Source organism: Prunus avium, chromosome 2, assembly GCF_965620075.1.
Source record: "Prunus avium chromosome 2, drPruAviu1.hap1.1, whole genome shotgun sequence".
NCBI lineage: Eukaryota > Viridiplantae > Streptophyta > Magnoliopsida > Rosales > Rosaceae > Prunus > Prunus avium.
In genome coordinates, this window is record NC_142285.1 from 12,607,685 (window position 1) to 12,626,539 (window position 18,855).

At 42.2% G+C, this 18,855-nt stretch overlaps 2 long non-coding RNA genes and 1 pseudogene across 10 annotated transcripts; 1 reads left to right on the forward strand and 2 right to left on the reverse strand.

Annotated features, from left to right (window-relative positions):
- Positions 1-5,211: 5,211 nt before the first annotated feature.
- LOC148296530 (uncharacterized) lies at positions 5,212-11,458 on the forward strand (annotated as a pseudogene).
- LOC110754420 (uncharacterized) lies at positions 6,307-9,105 on the reverse strand. 8 transcript variants are annotated; one of them, XR_015833949.1, is made up of 4 exons: positions 8,650-9,105; positions 8,130-8,413; positions 6,976-8,020; positions 6,307-6,617 (listed from the first exon to the last, which is right to left on the reverse strand). It is a non-coding gene; the product is annotated as an uncharacterized LOC110754420 (long non-coding RNA). The 8 variants fall into 8 exon arrangements; XR_002526292.2 differs by having other exon boundaries at positions 8,562-9,105; XR_015833950.1 differs by having other exon boundaries at positions 6,976-7,106; positions 7,176-8,020; positions 8,130-9,105.
- A 1,513-nt stretch (positions 11,459-12,971) lies between the features above and the next one.
- On the reverse strand, positions 12,972-17,841 carry LOC110745418 (uncharacterized). Of its 2 annotated transcripts, XR_015834029.1 has the most exons (5): positions 17,592-17,841; positions 15,127-15,257; positions 13,816-14,943; positions 13,523-13,683; positions 12,972-13,155 (listed from the first exon to the last, which is right to left on the reverse strand). It is a non-coding gene; the product is annotated as an uncharacterized LOC110745418 (long non-coding RNA). The 2 variants fall into 2 exon arrangements; XR_015834028.1 differs by having other exon boundaries at positions 15,127-17,841.
- Positions 17,842-18,855: the final 1,014 nt, after the last annotated feature.

The window sequence follows — 18,855 nt, forward strand, 5'->3', positions numbered from 1 at the left end:
CGCGCCGAATCCTGTCAGATATTCTCGGCGCCTAACTCCAGGACTTTCTGGGCCGTCGTTCTGGTTGGTCGGCCGTTTGCATCGTGGCCAGTGAGGACAACCCATCCAACATCGTCGTCGTAAATCCGAGCTTGCATGGCGTTGGCCTCGAAAGGTTTTTCGTCGGCCGGGTGTATAGACACCTTTTGGCCATCCCAGAAGAATAACAATTGGAAAAGGGAAGACGGTATACACCCAGATTGATGGATCCAATCACGGCCGAGTAATACGTTGTAGTCGACGCTTGATTCAACCACGTAGAAGGCCGCGACCCTCGTCTGATCGGCCACGGTAATCTTTAAGGGCAATACGCCAATCGTTTTTGACTTATCGCCGACAAAACTACTCATGACCACGTCGCTGGGGATGAGGTCCTCCTTCGACTTGTCCAGCTTTCTCATCAAGGAATAGGGAAGGATGTTGACCGTCGCCCCACAGTCAACGAAAACCTTGGATATGGGCACACCCTCTATGTGAGCCGAGATATACAACGACTTCAAGTGCGGGTATTTGTTCGGCTCGTCTCTTGGTATTACTTCGTTAAACGCTACGGCCAGCAATTCCTCCTTAGTTTTTGGTCTCTGATCAAATTGCTCCTCGGGCACGTCATCCTCTAAGCCGCTGGTCTGTCCTCCTGGGGCTGAAAACTCGAATGGCAGCACCAAGACCATGTTGATGCCGACTTCCTCCGGCTCCTGCGGGTTTCCCCTACTGGCTTCTTCTTCGGTCTCAGAGCCGTCTTTGGCGAGAGCCGTTTCCTCGACCATCCCGAGGATTCCCTCATATTCTTCATTGGAGATTCCTATTGTGGGGTCGTCCTCGGCCTCATGCCCGAAGAGAGGATCTCCGAAACCCTCGTCCATAAGCCTCACGACCCTCGAACTATCAGTTGTGGACGCTTTGACCTCAGGGGGTTCTGAGGTTTCGACCTCCTCTTTGAGGGCCCGTCTAGCCTCTACCAATGCGTCCTTGGCTTCTAGGTAATCGTCTAGGCGGCTTACTCGGCCCTCTTCCTCGGTCGTCAAACCAAAGAATGTGTCTGCCGGCGTCACAGCAAAGTACCGGCGGAGATATTCCAAATCGCCCCTGCTGAAGGGGATTTTAGCCTCTAATCCGCCCAGGTTGGGCTGGTAACTTGGCAGGCCTCTTGCTCTGGACTCACTGTTCGCCTGGTATACGGCCTTAATGGCCGAGTCAGAACCGCTGGTGATGAGGAGGGCTTCTGCCTTTGTGTTCTTGAGGGCCAATTCTACGATTTCTCGGCTCTCAGGGGTCATGCCGTACAGATTCGTGGCCGAATGGTCCTTATGGAATTCTCTGAGGAAGGACAGACCGCTGGTCGAAAAAGGGGGATCCCTCCCGTGGTAGATGTCGACGACACATTCGTCTGTTCTTTCCATGACCGCGGCCTTTGGCTGAGCTGAATTGGCCGACGAACCACGGGGACTTTCGTCTTGCCTAGGGCGCCACGCCCTCAGAGGCTTGGTGCTGGCTGCCACTTTCTTTTGGCGTTTGAAGTCCTCGACCTCGGTTGTCTGCATCCTCGACCTCGGTCCTCTGCATTCTTCTCAGCTGGGTTTTCGTCAGTGGTTCGGCCCTGCCCCCAGGCCGGGCATGGTACCAACGGTCATCCTTTATGACTGGTGGTTTGAAAGTTTTTATCGACCTTGGGGTGGCCTCTTCTTCGTGGCTGGCCGAGGCGCTTGGGTTTTGTGGCCCTAGTCGGCTGAAAACAGCTCTGCTGGTCGGCCGTCGACCGTACTGACCACTGAATCTTTTCACGGTCGTTCGAGATGGCTCGGCGGCCTTCCTCTTGTTCTCCTGCGGCCTGGGCTGACCGATCTTACACTTGCATCGTTCGCAAAGGGCCGGCTCAAGTTCGGCCAAAGGCTCCTTTCCTTTCGCCGAACCGCGAACTCCTCTATCCTCGGCCGGGAGTTGGGCGTCGACCATGTTAACGATAGGTGGAGGGAACAGCTTGGAGTCGACCTGCATGGCCGCCTTCTCCGGAAACTGGAGCTTCTTCTCGTCTATCAATTTCTGGATAACATCTCGCAAGACAACACAGTTGTTGGTGTTATGAGACCAAGAACTGTGGTACTTGCAAAACGTTTTCCCTTTGAGTTCTTCGGGCTTCGGAGTCTTATGGCCGAAGGACAATTTTACCTTCTTCTCGGCCACCAGCAGGTCGAAGATAGCCTCGGCCCTTGTTAAATCAAAAGTGTAGGCCTTCGTTTCCCGCGTTGCGAACTTGGCGTCGGGGACCTTTGTGCGGCTATTGTCAGTTTTAACAAGCCCTCTACAAACGAAGGGATTGTCTATGCTGACTTCGGCCGAACTCATCTCGACCTCATCGCCCTCGGCCTCTGCAGAGCCGTCTGCTTCGGCGTAGCTGACGATGGGATTCCTGTAGTAGGTCCCTTTTGAGGCCGTCTTCTTCTGCATCTCCTCTTTCAACAAGGACGCATATCTGTCCACCTTGTTGGTCAAGTCATGCATGTCCCGAAATTCGATCCCCTGGAATTTCTTCCGGTATTCGAATTCCAATCCTTCCTCGGCCATCTTGACGAACTCCCTCTCTGGTAGGTTCGTGCGGCACCAATTCCTACATGTTTTGAACCGTTGTAGGTAATCGCGAGGTGATTCGTCCGATGCTTGGCTCATTCTTGCCAACTCGGCGATCGTTATTTCTCGGTTGGTCTGATAGAAATGTTCGTGGAACACCCTTTCCATGTCAGACGAATCCCTTATTGAGTTCGGTGGAAGGTTTATGAACCATGAGAACGCCGTGCCGGTCAAAGAATGAACAAATAGTCGGAGTCTCTGAGCGTCCGAATCGACCTCTCCACACTGGGCCGTGAAACGACCGACGTGTTCAATGGAGGAGGTCTGCCCATCCCCAGAAAAAAGCATGAACTCTGGCAATCGATAGTTCCGGGGGAGGGGGATCCGGTCAATTTCTGGCGGGTACGGCCTCGTATATCTTGGCATGTCCGGCCGCCTCTGAGCTAGGCCGTCTTCGATCATCCGCCGGACGTCTTCGAGCCAGATCCCTTGAGGTGGTGCCTCCTGTTGGGCTGCATACGGCCGCGTGGCCTGTAGCACCTCGTTCTGAGGCCTTGCCTGCTGGGCCATTTGAACAAAGGGCTCGGCCGGGATGACCGAGCTGGTTGATGCCAGATGAGCACCGTGGGTTTGGCCAAGGTGCGTATGCGTTGTTGCTGGAACGGCCGACCCATAGTGATGGTGAGAGCCCAACGGACACGACGACGCCTGCAAAGGTGGTGAGACGGTCGGACTGCCCTGACCGTACTGTTGTGATGATACAGCGGACGCGTTGCTTGGGCCAGGATGGGTGTGGACGGCGGCAGTATGAACTGAGCCGAGTGGGTGGATTGCAGGATGCGTGAAGCTGCCGTGCCCTAGTGATACAGCCAAAGCATGGAGCGGTCCGCGCGCTGTCTCCGCCGAGTAGGTTGGTCCAGAATTCGTCCACGTGGGCTGGGATTGCCCCCAGCTGTTTGTCAGTGGCAAAGAATGCTGGCCGTAGCCTGATGCTTGGGTGTGGGCCGAGACGCCGAGGCTGCTGCTTTCGCCGTAAGGCTCGATTCTGTCGCGCTCTTGGCCCCTTGGTCCGGCTCTGGGAGGTGTCGCGGGCGAGGCCACCGGCATCCTCTCCTGAAAGAGCGTTCGCAGTTCTGAGGAGAACCTGTCCATCGAGGCCATGAAGGATGTTTCTATCCTGTAGGCCTGCTTGGACATCAGTTCCTCCACCACAGCCTGTTCTTGCATGGATTCGGCCGTGCGATCCGTCGTTACTGGAACGTCGGCCGAGATCCCGACCGTACGTTCGGTCTCGGTAGTTGTGATTGGTGAGGCGGACTCAGGAGTCTCAGAAGTCATTTCGACTGCTTTGTTTTTTAGCTTTTCCTGTGCCCTAGTTTCCACCATAAATTTTTGACAAGTGTCCCACTGGGTTTGCCAAAAGTGTCTGCTGCGCAAATCTCATGGCCTGGAGTTCCGGGCCGAGGGGATGTGCGTTAACATGCGGTTTCCTGCTTTTGGGTGCGGTGCGGTTGTGCGCAGGCGTGCCAGCACAGTCTACCGGGCGTCGATGTGTTGATGAGTGTTCGATGGATAAGTGGTGCGCCTGTTTGAACTGTCTTCCTAATCAAACGATTGTAGCGGAGAGAGGAACTGGTCTCGGCTGTTAGGTTCACAGCCTGAACTACAAGGCCGTTAAGTGATGGTGTTGGTGGTGGGTTTTGGGCGGTGCTCCGGCGCGCTGCTCAGGGAGCGACGGTCGTGTGATATATGGGGTGAGTGAACGAACAACAAGGATGGTGCTCCGGCGCCTTGAAAATCAAGGGTCGTATGATATATTGATGAATGGATTTTCCTTACAATCTAACACTACTCCTAAGAAAGCAAGTAAAGATATTGAAAGTGCATTACAGGAAAAAATAAGTTGCTCCGTGGGAGGCTTTGTTTTGGTGTTGAACCCTTTGAATGTAGCTCGAGTCTTGTATTTATAGGAAGAGTCTCTGGAGGAGTAATCGAGGCTAAAAATCTGCATGGTGGAGCTGGATTGGAGGAAGTGGGCAGTCCAATCGACATTTGGGATCGTGAAGTATGGTGGTGTGACCCCAGAAATCCCGGTGAATCTCGGTCGCCGCTCTTGATCGTGGGTTCTGAGCTTTTGGCCGTGGAGACGCATTTATGGCCTAGATAGCTGGTGAACCAATATCTCAGGCTGTCAGAATTCTTGTGAGAATGTCCACGTCTAATCACTCTGATCCTCATCACCAAATCCTGACTTCAGTCACTTCCCACCTTCCCTCATGCATTAAATGCTTCTTTGTGGCCAGTGGGTTTGCTGCATTAAACAGGCACTACTTCATTAAATGAAGACTGGGTCCCTGCTATCACGTGATGATCTGACTTTAATATTTCCGACCGCGATTTTGTTCGGCCTCGGCCTCGGCCTGCGCTTGAGGCCGAGATGATCATGCCTTAGCATTTCTTCTTTTGTCTTTAGGAAGGCGAAGTACCCTGGCAAAACGCTGCGTTTCAGTTTTTACGAACAAGTGCCAGGGCCGAGAGAAGGGGCTCCTTCGGCCAGCTTATGGCCGTGATTTATCAGGCACAAACACTAGAGATGTTGTAGCAACGATGGAGAAGCGGCTTTCTAAGATGGAGAATGCCGTAATCGAGTTCGATCAGCGACTCGAGGAGGATGTCCTTACGAAGGAGGGCTTCAGAGCTGTGGTGGAAGAGCTTCAAGGCCAATTCCAAGGAGCCCTCAACTCCGCATTGGACAGCATCAGGCTAGATGTCCAAACCAAGTTGGATCACTTCTTAGCAGAGCTTACTGCGCTTCGCGATGAGGTGAAGGATGTGAAGGGAGATTGGGCATTGTGCAAGGAAGCTGTCTTGAACAAGACCCGAACTCCAAAGGAACCGAAGGTGCTAGATTCTTTCAAGTCCAAATCCTATGATGGGAAGAGGGAGGCAAAGGAGCTGGACACATTTTTGTGGAATATCGAAAGGTATTTCAAGTATCTCAAGCTCGAGGATGATGAGCCGAAGATTACTACAGCAACGTTGTTTCTCACCAACAATGCTCTTATGTGGTGGCGACATCGATCTATGGAGATTGACCAAGGAACGTTTACACTTGAGACTTGAGATGAGTTTAAGAAAGATATTATGTTGCATTTCTATCCAGAGAATGCCATGTATGAGGCAAAGGAGAAGCTGAGATGGCTAAAGCAAACAGGGAGTGTGAAGGATTATGTCGCCACCACTATGCCAAAAAAGGGCTTTAGCAACGGATAAAATCCGTTGCCTATTACACATAAATACCGTGGTATTGGTGACTGTTGCCTATTCCTATGTAATAGGCAACGGATATTATCCGTGGCCTTTTTAGAGTTACAGCATCAGATATTTGTTAAAATCCGATGCGTAAATTATTTCCGTGTGCCAAAAAAACGTTGACTTCTGATGCCTAAACCTAAAACAGCATCAGTGGTTTTAAAAGAGAGGAGGCTAAAGAGATATTACAGAATCAATGATATCTCCTATGCTGATGCATATTATCAATTACAACATCGCAAAACAAATAATGTTGTTGCGAATTATGTTATACGTCATCGCTTTTTCTATTTTGTGGACGTGAAAAGCATCCAATAACGCTGATTGTTATGTAAACACTGATGCTACTTCTAGTTTTAGGCATCAATAGTAATTTAAATAACATATATAAATAGTAATTTAAATATATTCATACTTGTCTATATATATAAGCAAAATACTTGAAAGATCCATACTTATCACATCCAAATCATAATTTTTCCAACCTCACACCACAAATTATCCGTACTCGTCTATAACGCAAAATACTAGCTAGAAACACATGAAAAATGGAGGAATGTTTAGTTCAATCAAAAAGCCATTGTAGGACATGAGTTGCCAATTCTTCTCGCACCTCATCCAATTCCATTTGGGTGTACGTGTCGTTTCATCTAGCTCTATGTTATTACGAAGTGCTTTGAACAATGATATCTCCATCACACCTGTGTCAATATATAAACAAGTAAAAAATAGTCTCTTTGCAGAACAAAAGGAATAGAGACAAAGTCTTAAGAAGTAATGGAAAAGCAAACACAGAATATATTTCAAAATAATAACGACCATATTGCAAAAGCACAATATTGAAATTGTCTTCCTTGACATGTTCTGATGACTCTAAAAAAAGAACCAACAAGAAATAGCCTACAAAATCCACCGCGACTTTAAATAAATAATCAAAATTAAACAATATTATTAGTGTTAATTACATGCATAATTTTGAATTATAATTGTTAATTGGACTGGCAAAGCAGAAAAAGTAGAATCCTGGCAGGATCAAAATAAACAAGAATGGTGAAAAACCTTTCTGCAGCTTGTGGACTTTGAGTCTTCATTATCACTGATGGGATTCAGAGTCTCAAAACATATAACTCCTTCAATCCAAGCTTGCTAAGAGTTTTTGCCACATGGACCTTGTCCCCATTTGAGAAAATCTGTTTTCATATTGTTAAGCCAAAACATCATCAGAGAAATTAAATCTTGAAGCAAATTTTTTTAGTTACCATCAACTTATATGTAACTTGTAGCTTATGAGTTTTCGATTCGGCAGGCTCAGCAGCAGAGTCCTTAGGACATGGTCAAGTCTTAGTACCTCATAGGACAAAGGGTATCATCTAGATCTGCAACACAAATAGTTTTATGCTATCGTTGGTACTAATGAAAAGTGGCTAGCTAGGTAGCAGATGCAAAGAACAACACAGAAATAGTGCTGCAAGCAAGCCTGATGTACAGATTCCTGCCTGCTATTTGGCATTGAATCTTTCGAAGCTTTGCAAATCTACTAGACCTGAGCAGTGAACCTCCCATTTATCACATATACAACTTATCAATATTTTACATGAAACTACGCAGATTGAGTAAACAACAGAAGAATAAGAAGAACAAACAAAATAGAGACAAAGGAACAAACAAGTAAAAATAGTCTCTTTGCAGAACCAAAGGAATAGAGATAAAGTCTTAAGAAGTAATGGAAAAGCAAACACAGAATATATTTCAAAATAATAACGACCATATTGCATAAGCACAATAACAATAACTGATTTCCTATGAAGTTACATTCAAATGAGTTGACCTTTCTAAAAATTGGATTCAACTAAATTGGACTAGTACTAGAAAAGTCCATCTTAATGAAGAGGGTGAACTCGAACATTTATAATTCAAATCTAGGCCAACTGACAGATATTCTACTTGCATATATATACAATATTCTCCTATGAAGTTACATTCCCATGAAGGTTTCAACAAAATGAAATATTCTCCTTAATTAAAATACGTAATTATGTCATAAAATTCAGTGAGGGAAACTAATTACCATGATATATTCAACCCCTAGTTCAGGCTGGTCAAACTGCACAGACCAAAAAATTAAAACATAATAATTAAAAAAGTTATAAATGCAAAAGAGACAGGAAAACATGGTAAATTAGGTTAGCTGACAATCTCAATTGCATAATCACCACGGATGGTTCCAGGGGCAGATTCTGCTGGGTTAGTGGCACCAATAATCTTTTGGCCAGTTAGGATAACATTCTTAACCTCCCAAATCATAGCAACAACGGGACCAGAAATAATATAATCAACCAATCCACTGAAAAAGGGCTTTGCAGAAAAGTCCTCATAGTGTTTCTCAGCAAAAGGACGATCCACATTGATGGACTTCAAACCTGAACAGATACCAGAAAAAAAAAAAAAAAAAACTTATTGAGAAAGAGAAAATCGTAGATCTGTCACCTCCCGATACCTGCATTAAAAGAAAGCATGAGATCCAGAAACATTAATACATAAATAAAATGAAAAAGGTAAGAGATTGAAGAAAGATGAAAACAATCCAGAAACATTAACACCAAATCAGAAACACCAAAACACCGAAAGCTTAGAGATTTTCATACATTAGATTAAAGCCCAGAGAGGCAGTGAGATCCAAAAGACAATGAGCCAGCCGAAGAGAGAAAAACACAGTAAGATTAGAGAAATTACTCAATAATTGAAACCCTAATTGAAATTTCCCAAAACATTGAAACCCTGACTTAAATAATCTCACACGACGACGCCGATGAGAAAGAGGATGCCACAAAAGAGGATGCCGACGCCGAAGGTTAAAACCCTAAGGAAGGGACTTCCATGGCTCTCTCTAGACGAGGAGGAAGGATGTCTATGGCTCTCCCTTTCTTCTAAGGTCTTAGGTTATTTTTGCTGTGGCCAAACTTCGAGTGTTTAGATGGAGGAAAGAGAAGAAGAAGATGGAGGAGATCCAAAAAAATTGTGAGTTTTATTTTTTTTCAGGAGGTAGAAGCTGAAAAATGTCGAGCGAGTTTGGGAGGGATTGAAAAAAATGCGAGGGAGAGGAGCCAAGGTTGCGAGGGAGTCTGAAAAAAGGAGAGGGAGCGTGAAATTTTTTTGCTGGAGCGTTGACTATACTTTCAGCATCAGTGCTTCCCAAAAAAAAAGGCCCCCACTTTACAAAAAAAAAACAGAAACACTTTAGGCATCAGTCATTAGAACAGGCGATGCTAAATTGACATCCAGGCATCGGTAACGAAAACAAAATATTTGTGCTGAAGTCTTTTTACCTTTTAGCATCTTAATTTATAAAAGCGATGCCAAATGTACTTAAAGCATCGATTTTCAATTTTCTGATGCCAATGTAGTGTTGCTAAAGCCAAATTTTGGCATAGTGCACGTTCACCAACCTGTTGTTCGAGGTGCCTAGCATGACAGATGAAGACAAGCTCATGTACTTCATGAGTGGCCTACAGAATTGGGCCAAGTTGGAGTTACAAAAGAGGCATGTCCAAACCTTGTCAGAGGCAATTGCTGCAGCCGAGTCTCTTGTGGAGTTCAAGAGGAATGATCAAGGCGACTCCAAGTTCAAAGGAAAGAAAGGTAGCAGTGGATCCGGTGGGGGAGACCACGAAGAGGGTAGCAAGGCTGGAGACAAGTTTGACAGTCACAAGTCATCTGGGAAGAAGAATGACAAAGGTGACAAGGGGAAAGACAAGTCGAAGCTAGCTTGCTACTTGTGCGATGGACCGCATATGATGCGGGATTGTCCGTAAAAGAAAGCCTTGAATGCCATGAACCAGGAGAAGGAAGAGGAGGCCGAAAGGGAAGCAAGAATGGGGGCCATTCACCGCTTCAATGCCCTACAGGCCAAAGTCGCTCAACCACAGGTTCAAGCAAAAGGGGTGATGTTTGTCGATGCCATGGTGGATGGCAAGACAACCGTTGTCTGGTGGATATGGGTGCCTCGTACAACTTTATGTCTATGCAGGAAGCAAAGAGACTTGGGTGTCGAGTCTCGAAGGAAGAAGGCAGTATGAAGATGGTGAATTCAACTGCCAAACCGATTGATGGAGTAGCTCGAGGTGTGGAGCTACACATTGGTACTTGGAAGGGAGTAGCTGACTTCTCCATGATCTCGATGGATGACTACGATGTCGTGCTAGGAATAGAGTTCATGGACGAGATAAAGGCATTTCCCATTCCATTTTACAATACCATGTGCATTGCACAGGGTGGAGCAATGCCATGCATGGTGCCAGTGGTGAGGCAACAAGGCAAGTCAAAACTCTTGTCAGCTATGCAAATTTCCAAGTCTTGGGAGAAGGGCAAACCGACGTTCCTTGCAACTATGAAGAGGGATTTAGTTGAGAAGGAAGTCCAACCAGTCCCAAAAGTGGTAGAAGCAGTCCTTAAGGAGTTTGCAGATAACATGCTCAAGGAGCTGCCCAACACCTTACCACCTAGGAGAGAGGTGGATCACGCCATTGAGGAGGAACCAGTGCAAAGACCTCCTAATCTTGACAAACCTTTTGAGGTACACACTGATGCATTAGATTTTGCTATTGGTGGTGTACTCATGCAGGATGGACACCCATTGGCTTTCAAGAGTCGAAAGCTCAATGACACCGAGCGGAGGCATACTGTTCAAGAGAGGGAAGATGTAGACTCGTTCGTGCGGACTTATCTTGTATGCCAACAAGAAAAGACCTTGCAGAAGCAGCCGAGGGGGTTGCTAGAGCCACTTCCTGTTCCAACCAGACGAGATTGGGCAAAGTTGCTATATGTTGCTCAGTTCTCATACAACTTGCAGCAATCGGAGTCGACAGGGTCAAATCCTTTTGAGTTGGCAACTGGATAACAACCTATGACACCGAACACAGTGGTGTCGGGCTACACGGGGAGTAGCCCAGCTGCATACAAGACAGCCTAGGATTGGCAGGTGACGAATGAGCTAGCTCGGGCTCAATTGGAGAAGGCAACTCGGAAGATGAAGAAATGGGCGGACAAGCATCGGCGAGATGTTGTATTCCAACCAAGTGACATGGTCTTCGTGAAACTCAACCCCTCTCAACACAAGTCCACTAGAAAGGTGCACAAGGCGTTGTTAGGGAGATATGAGGGCCCATTTCCTATCCTCCGAATCATGGGAAGAGCTGCTTACCATGTGGAACTACCGCCACGATTGAAGATTCATCCGGTGTTTCACGTGAGCAATCTCAAGCCCTACCATGCTGACCCCGAGGAGCCAAGTCGTGGGGAGTCTCAGCGAGCTCCACCTTTGATGGTGACTTCATTTGACAGGGAGGTCGAGTGCATCATGGCCAAGCGCGAGGTGCGGCGCAAAGGTGTACCGAGATACTTTGAGTACTTAGTCAAATGGAAGGGCCTGCCAAAGTCTAAAGGCAATTGGGAGAAAGAAGAGTCCTTGTGGCAGTACAAAGACAAGATCAAAGCATTCGATCGAGAAGGAACTACCTTGGCGACGAGGATGTCACCGGATTAGGTGGGGGAGAATGTCATGGCCCACATGTTCAAGGCCCAGCCCGTCGGATTGATCATGCTAGACCTCTTAGCCCACATATCCAGATTCAATGTACAGTAGTAGGTAGACGTCGATTGGTGAGAGTGGTAGGTAGAGTCTCGGTTGGTGACATTGTATCTTAGCCATTTATTGTGGTGGTAGGTGGGATAGGAATAGTATATAAGGAGGACGTCACATTGTGTATCCTCACTTCACAACTTGTAAAGCATTTGAGTAGCAATACAAGCATACATTCTCCCAAACTCTCTTGAGCGTTCTTGAGTGTTCTTATCGTTCTTATTCTTGCTTCATGTCTTGCTTGATTCGATCTTAGATTGTGGGAAAGAAGGCTGACTTAGCTTGTTCGAGAGGCGATCAAGTCTAAGGCCGCACGGAAGGAAGACTTCGAAAAAGTCATCCCGTGATACTATGGTGGCTTCTAAGAAAATATAAGGTTATGAAGGATTTAATGAATAACGCATTTCCTTTCAACTTAAAACTCTACTGCCATTTAATATGATATTTAAATAGATTTTCTTTTCTATATCCTTCAAGGATATCCAACTCGGCAGCATATGAAACAGAACATTTAAAAGCAATAAATCGAACTATGAAAACATTGATTATTGAATAAAACTTATTCAAGATCAAATAATGAAATTAAATGGCGTAAATCATTTATAAAAAAAAAAGTCCACTCACTGCTGGTCCGTGCTAGCTAGACCTTTCGAAGGTCCCTCCTGCAGGTCAGTTTGTGCTCGGATGCTTGAATAACTATCATAATATTTTATTAAGAAATCTGCTCAATAATATAATATTAAATTAAAATCCTGACCCCGGCTCCTAAAAGTGCGTGCATTAACTTAAAGGAAATTCATATGCCCACAATAGCTTTTCCAAGGTTTAGAATGTGACTCGGGACTCAAAAATAATAAAATCCCAAAAGTCAACCTAGGACCCCGTGGGGTCGACGACCTCAAAATTTAGATCTGGAAGTTCCTAGAGGTTTGAATATATCTAGGACACATGTCCTGACCTAGATCAACATATATTAGTTGGGAGCTTTAGTAATATACCCAAAATAGGTGCTGAAATTATAAAAAAACAATACCTGAAATGCACTTTAGAAACATACCCAAAAACCATTTACTACATACAAAATGAGTGTTGAATTTCCTATAAATTACATGACTGCCACTAACTAACTTAAAAGAAGCCCAATACAAAAAACACAAAAAAAAACCCAAAACAAGCCCAACCCAGATTTTTTTTTAATAACCCAAACTTAAGTATTAAGAAAAACACGAAAACCAAGGGCATGTCTCCACGACCCTTCCTTTTCCACCAAATCTTTGCGAACCATGTCGTAGACGTACATTGTTAATACCATGTCATAGAAGTACATTGTTAATACCATGTCATACAGGTACATTGTTAATACCATTTCATACAAAAAGAAAAAACATTGTTAATACCATTTCATACAAAAAAAACATTGTTAATACCATTTCATACATAAAAACATTGTTAATATCATTTCATACAAAAAATATTGTTAATAACATTTCATATAAAAAACCCAAAAAAGCCCAGCAAGACATCTGATATCCGTTGCAGAAACCACCTCCAATTGTTTAAAGTTTCACCAGGTACAATCGCAAAGGCAAAAGGAAATACATCTACAAGAAAAAAAGTACACTGTTAATACTGTGTCATAGAACTATATTCCTAGTAAAAATCACATCCTGCATATCATAAACTTCAAGTGCACAGCTATATATAGAGAAAAATATAAAGCATGCTTTGTTACTGAAAATCTGTTAATACTATCTTATAGAAGTACACTGTTAATACTATGTCATAGAAATCAATTCAGTTGCAATGTATGAACAGTATAACAACTGTTCATACCACTTACTGGAAGTTAACAACTACATCATTTCATTTGCATAATAGGTACAATAAAAGTTTACAACTTCATACCACTCAAAATCAACTACATCATTTCATTTGCATAATTGATTGATCATTCATCACTCCACATACCATAAACATTGAATCGGAGTGGCTCCCACACATACTTCTCATGATCATTGTGCTTGGTTGTAACAATGACCTTATCTGCAACAAGATAAGCACCAGCAGCCAAGGCTTCCATTAATTCCTTGGTGCCACCCTTGCAATGGTCCCAAGGTTGTTCACCAAATCTAACAATAAGAAATAAGAACAAAATAATTAAGCATAATAGATGAATTGGAACAACACAGATAACAATAAAAAACAATTTAGAGATTGCACAAGCATAGGTTAGCAGAAGAGCGAAAGGCAAGGAGACTCACCCAATGACTTTCTGGTTTTTTTCTTGATGCTAACTTCTTTGGCCTCATCCAGAACCAAATTCATATACTCATCAAAACCCCAAAAACACAAATGACCACCAAAGATTTAAGACACTATGGTCAGATATAATATATGATGACTTAAATAAGGGGAATATATATCGATGGAGAAAGAGACGGAGAAAGTACGCTTATATGATAATGCAAATTACATCATTGCTGTGTCAGCTTCGCATTTATGACAAACGTTTGTTGTAGAAATGGAAGACTATAAAATATGAAACTAGCATATGTGTGAAATATGGAGATAATCAAGCAGAGCAAACATATCCTCAACCAGTTAGAAAATTAGGAATAGTAAGGTTCAAGCCATCACATACAAGGCACCACAAACGGAAAGGTAATATTGTGTTTGTAAGTACATTGAGAGAACAAGTCAGACAATATGAAAGCCCTCTAGTGGAATATATATATATATATATATATGTAAAATTCAAACTTCCAGGATATCATACCGAAAATAGTCAATTTGATCATCCAAGAAATTAATATAGGTCTTTGCAGTCATCAAATAAGTTCATGTGTATAACAGATTCTAGCTTATTGCTTCAAATGAGAAATTGTTTTGGTTTCAAAACGCAAAAAACAATTCCTTATAGCTAAATCTTACAGCCAAATCAAAATGACTAGTTCTACTACATCAAACATGAAACAAGTGAGCTAGCCTCACACACTTGGGTACAAGCTCCTTCAAGGATTAAACTGAACAACAACTACAGATGAGAGACAACAATGCATGAATTTTCTACCAACACATATGACCAATTCAAAATCAACCAACACCAGATAGCAAACTAAAATTCAGAAAACACCTACAAATTATTTTTTTATATATCCATTTTCCACATTTAAACCAGAGATAGAGAAAAAGAAAAAACACAAGCTGTAACCTCCGTTACCACCACCGCTGCTTCCACAAGACTGGGCCTCGTTGATGGTGATGTTACGACCGTCGAGGTTCTGGTCGTTCATGCCTTCGATCGCGTCCCTCATGGCCTTCTCGTTGCTGAAGGTGACGAAGCCGAAGCTGAAGGCCCTGGATCTCCCGGTCTCACGGTCGTTGATGATCTGGAAACACAAAAAGAAACCAAATCTAATCAGATCCGTCCATCAAAACCAAAACGCCGGAGTATAATCAAACAAATACACAATAATAAACAAAAATGAAAAGGAATCGATCGATCTTCAATCTTTGGGAGAGAAAGATCAAGTAACATAGAGAAACAGAAGATCAAGTCGCAGAGAGAGAACCTGCGTCAAACGGCCCTTCAATTCGATGATCTCACCAAACGGAGAAAAGGCCCTCTCCAGCGCATCATTGTCGGTGGTCCAAGCGAGCCCTCCGACGAAGCTTAGAATGATGAGGTTGAACAAAAACTGAGCTGGATGAACAAAAATTGAAAATTGGGGTTGAAGATGAAGATGAGAGACTGGAGGTCGTGAAATGAGTTCTGATCTGGTGTTGATTAGAACTCCAATTTTATGTTAAAAGGGTAATAAAAGTATTTCATCTTAATAATTAAATTAAAAAATATACAGCTGTCGATTTTTGGGTTTATTTTGGGTGTGTTTATATACATTAAATAGTATAGGGTATTTTTATAGTTTTATGTCTAGGAATGGGTATTTCACTAAATTTCTATATATTATAACCCTATATGAGATTGTGCCCAACTTCTCCAATTATCTCTTGAATTCTTCTTGTGTCAGATTATGTGGTAAACCTCTCACAAAATTTTCTTGGTCTTGAAATATGCTTCAGCTTCAACATGTTTGTCCTCTTGGCTTTGGGGTTTCTTTCCGTTTGGTAAAGCAAATTTCACATATACCTCATAACCATACTTTGGAATACCCTACCCAAATTAAAAATAAGTCAAACCAAGAATTTTAAATGAACACAAAAATTAATGTAAGTTTAAGAAAACTAGTTGATTATTAAAAAAAACAATTATAATAAAATTCTTCAATAATATCAACAAACAAAGACATGTAAAACCTTCCGTTCAATGCATCCCTATTACGAGTCAAAATTAATCAAAATTTTATAATAAGTTCGATGTAAACTTTTTTTAGTGTCAATGACTCAAAAAAATTCAAACAACACCTATGGTGTATAAATTAAATACCAAAAAAAAAAAAGAGATGCAAATTAAAACCAACCTTCGTACCGAAGATGTAGTGTTGTGCTTATAATACTTTCTTAATCACGAATGGGTTAGTGAAGGTAACAAAGCGAAAACCTTCTTCGATTACGAGTAATTATGTCCACAATAACCACACAATCCTTTTACTTCCCCATATTTGTTGAAGTGTTCTTTCATGTTGGTTTCATTTATCGTTTTTGGTAGTCTAGCTACAAACAACTTTTCAGGCTCGGGTAAAAGCCATGGTGATCAAAACCTACAAAACCCTCACAAAGTTCTCAAAAGAAAAATAATTAATATTGTGAAGTAGGACTTCAGAGAATTATGTTCACACAAACGAAAATAACTCCATCAAATAATAAGACTAAAGTGATAGTTGTACTTAGAATGCTCACTATTTTGTCGAGGAAGTAGAAAACTAAAAAGTAGGAATTCCTACTTTGAGGTTGTTTCCCAATTATATATAAAAAATATATATATAAAAATATAAAAAAAAGGAGATTTGGTAACATTAGGTTTGTTGCGGTTTAGATAATTATGGTGCCCACTTTAGTTCGTACATAAGAGTTTTTTTTTCTGTTCTAACAAATTGTCACTACCAAAAATATGAGTTGCAGGGGCGTATAATATAGGCCTCTAAATACTCTATTAGGGGCAAATGTAAGACAAATTCTGCCTCTAAGCACATGAAGAGCAAATTTATGATGAGCCCCAAAAAGTTGCACCTCTAAAAAGACATTGGGTGTTTGTATTTGTAGATCCACCTCTAATAAACATGCTGACACGTAAGCATGCTGAACTAGGAAAAAATAATAGAGGCTTATTGTTTTTCGCCCCAAATGATTTTGAAATCTGTAGGGGCACTTCATTTTGCTTCTCCCTGATTATTAGTAAATAAATATATATATATTAAATGTAGGGGTTGTAATTTACGCCTCTATTGATTTCTATAATTATTTTACAAATGCCCTTAATAAACATTTAAAATATAAAACTAATATATATATATATATATATATATATATATATATATTTGATGTACTTCATTACTATTATAATGAATTAAAATACAAATATTAAAGCAAAAAATCAAATATCATATATAAGTACTCATCAACAAAATTCTAATTCCATCTTAAATGAGAAAACCAAATTCATCTCAAATAGTACAGGTCTAAATATAAAGCATAGTACTAATAACATAATAAAAATTAGTTGTTCAAATCCATACAAAATGGCACTCAATGATTCAGAAGCATAAATATACTCATGACCATGATTCCTCTGATCTGAAGGCATGAAAGGTTGTAAAAAAATCTGGTTCATTAAGCATCCCTTATAATCTCTCTAGGAGGATAAGACATATGGTAGTATAGTGTGAAGGATGATTTAGATTTTCTAAGGTTGGTTAAGCCACTAACACACACAAAATTTTAAGAGAAGCAACAAATGCAAAGGATTCATTTTATAGCTTAAACCTAAACCTCTTCCATGGATCTTTTGATTCAAAGTGTTGGTATGCTCAAGACTATATTTCAAAAATGTAATAACGAGAGGAAAGATTTTCATAACCTTGAAGACCAATCTTAAGCCTAGGATGCTTGAGTTCCAAATCTTCCTTTGGATGAGCTCTCACCAAATTGCACAAAGGATGCAACCTCCAACTTCACCATACCAAAGATCTCCTTTGATGGATGATAACACAAGAGATAGGAGTGTGTGCTAGGAGCCTCTCTCTAGTGTGGTCAGCCTCTTTGTGCAAAGAGAGAGTTTTATTCTTCTCTCTACCTTTCGCCTCTTACAAAGATGAACCCTAAGTAACCCTAAGTCATACTTCGGCTTAAATAGCCTAGGGACTTAAGGTGATGGGTCATCTTATGACCTATTTGGCTTGAATTGGGTCAAGATCCAATGCCCACATGCAATGGATTGGCACCTCTATGTGTTGGGCCACTTGGGCTTCTCCTTTTAAGTTGTCTCATACAACTTAACTTTGGAAGCCCAATAGGCCTTGGAACTCGGTTTCTATTTTAAGCTCATTTCACATCTCATTAAATCAATGTGATTAATTAACTTTTTAATTAATCTTGATCCAATCAACTAACCCACTTAGTCGTTGATTTAATCATCATCCTAATTACTTATCCAAAGAGCGGTTTACTCGGTGTGCAATATTTGGTTCTAAATGGCGAGGCAGTGGGCGATACGTGAACTCTTCTTTATGGACTATGAATCAAAACTCTTTTTTTATTCTCCCTTATGTGAGGATCCAATTACGGAATATCCTCAGGGCTTCCACAAAATCATGGTTAACGAGCTAGAAAACCACGTGCCATGATCACCCTCGCCAAAATACAATGTGTCGAAGAACCCATTCAATTGGAATTACAATGCAATACGGTCCTTCTCTTTTACAATATTCTTGTTCAAATTAGTAGGACACATAATTCATGTCAAACCATTAATGTGAACTCTCTCTTCTTCCACGATTCAACTGGGCATGATTAGAAACTTCCTTTCTCAATCAAGTCTCATACTCTAGGCAAAGATTCTCGGATCATATCCTAGAGTATTCCCTCCCTTTAGTAGAAGTCGAGATTCCTTGGTGTACACCCACATGCTTCTATGAATTAATCGAGAGCCCCGACCACACCTTGGAGTCATGCCCTTGAAAGAAATTGACTATTCAATATGATTAGAGATCCAAGACTCTTTTATAAGACAAGCATGGTGCCTCGAGTCTAAGGACTAACTTTGCATTATTACAACTATAGAAATCTTGTTTGACATGTGGATAAAACTTCTATACAAGATTTCTCGATTGATCGCATTCAGT